We start from the raw sequence: 2,500 nt of genomic DNA on the forward strand, positions 1-2,500 counted from the left end.
TGTGTGTGTCAAAAGTATCATGGTCTGTGTCACATTGTGTCACATTGTGCCACATTGCTCAATGTTGTAGTGTTGTAGTGTTGGATATTATGCCATTGTACACGCCGAGTTAATTTGCACATTAGCATTGATTACTGCCAACTGCCTGTGATCATCACAATCACAATCACATTATGTTTAGTTGTATTTGCTGACTATAGTACAATATAGTCCATTATAGTACAATATATACCAGGTCTAGTCACTATGCGACCATAACCATAACGCTGTCTTGACTCACCATGTTTGTCCAGTGTCCAATGTCCATTGACACCAAGTTCAGAACTACTTGTTTTGTCATGTCATGTCATGTGTCTGTTGTTCATTGCTTGTTGTATTTGTTGTGTTTTTTTGCCCCTATTGTTCACTGTGTTATTCACTGTGTTGTTCCATGTGTTGTTCACTACCTTGGTGATGCATGAAGTCAATAATGCAATTGTCATTAATTACGGTACCATGTCATGTGACAGTACACATGTTGAGGTCTATAAATCAACCATACTTGTCATGTGTGTTTACCTGAGTTTTAACAACATGTCAATAAAGTTATTTGATACCAACTAGTACCAACTAGTAACAATCACCTGGTTATCATCCGACATATTCGCAATCAAATAGTTGTTGACACATTGATAAACTCATATTGTCACTAACCACCTGGTTGATACTTTGTGTTGCATCCCTTATCACTTATACCTTGCTTCACTGAAAATATATACTGTTGACATGACATATTACCAAACCAAGCAACATACAGTAATGTGTCAATGTGTGGATGTATGCGATGGTATGTTTGACTGTTATGCTAATGTGACAAGTACCCTTTGGTGAAACTGACACATTTACACACATGTCATCCACATATCATGTACATGTCATGATTAGTAGCATTAGTCAACATAATGGCCGTACCATGCTAACCCTGATCAATGTAATATTGCATGCTGTAAATACATGTATGTTGTTTTGTTGGTCGTAGTTTTCAGTCATGTCATGTCATGTCATGTGTGACGCTAGTTTGCTAGTTAATCCAGTCATGTCATGTCCAAGAATCATGACACGACGGATGCTCCTGTTAATAATTGCTGTTCTGTGTTGCCAACACATATTTACCTAGTATCCTGGCAACTATTACTCGGTCACCCGTTGTTTCATTGCATCATGTTGAGTTTGGGTCCGTATTCAGCAACAAATAAACCGGTTACACCATTATCCATCAAAGCTGTGAGCTTGTCCATAATATTTCAGCTCCTGACAAGTTGGCTGAATTCCATACCGCAAATTTGTTGAAACCCAAGTATCCGTCTTGACTCCAAAGACGTTGTTGTTGAGGGGGAATAATGTGACCATCACTGACATCACTGCCATCACTGCCATGCTGACTTGAGTTAACTAGCTTGCGGATACACTAGTCCCTAACTCTGACCCTGACATTGGACATTGACCCTAACCTTGACTCGTGTGTTTGTGTTCATTACATATCATGGCTGTACTGTACTGTTGTTGTCATGTATATATACATTACTTTTCATATTGATATTCCTGTATTTTCCTATGTTTTTTGTGTTTTCCTATGTTTTACAATCATGTAGTTGTTGACATTGTGTTTCCGTCCATGTCATGTCATGTCATGTTGTTTGTATTAATTGTCATCACTGTTCATACCATGCCATATCATGTCATACTATTTCACACATATTATTGTGTTACTGTGTGTTACTGTGTGTTCATGACTGCATTGGTGTTGCATGTTATCTAGTCATGGCATGGCATGTCATGTCATGTCATGTCATATTTTCCAATCATCAACCCACCTCCCGTGATTGTACTGTTTGACGTCAATAAATATACCATACTTGTCATACTTGTTGTTATATGTCAGTGTTATTGTTGTCAATATTGTTAGTTGTTACCGACTACTAACAACCATATGGTTTTGTCACTATTCACTGCAATCATGTAGTTGTTGACACACTGTACTGTACTGTACTGTACTGTCAATATCTACTCGTGTGTTTGTGTGTCTGGTTGGCGTGTTTGGTTTGTCATGTTTCATGCCTCATATTGCATAACCATGACCATAACCATGACTATTGTCAGTATTTATTGTTGGTTTATACGTGTTGCTGTCGTGTGTGTCATATACCTGCAGTTTGTATTACTTGTACTAGTTGTACTACTTGTTTGTACTAGTTGTACCATATACTATCGTCCATGTATATTTATACTGTATTGTATTGTATTGTATTAAACTGTATTGGACATGATACAATAACATACCATATCACCACATATTGCTGTTGTACATTGTTTGCGTGTATTTGTCAAATGTATATTTAATACGCCAACACACGACACACGATACCCAACACACGACACCATATCCATATCCATATCCATGACACTGACACTGACACAATGTGTTGATTGTGTTGTATATTAATACAATTAATACAATTAT

The sequence above is a fragment of the Batrachochytrium dendrobatidis genome (genome assembly GCF_000203795.2).
Source record: "Batrachochytrium dendrobatidis JAM81 unplaced genomic scaffold BATDEscaffold_15, whole genome shotgun sequence".
Lineage (NCBI taxonomy): Eukaryota > Fungi > Chytridiomycota > Chytridiomycetes > Rhizophydiales > Batrachochytrium > Batrachochytrium dendrobatidis.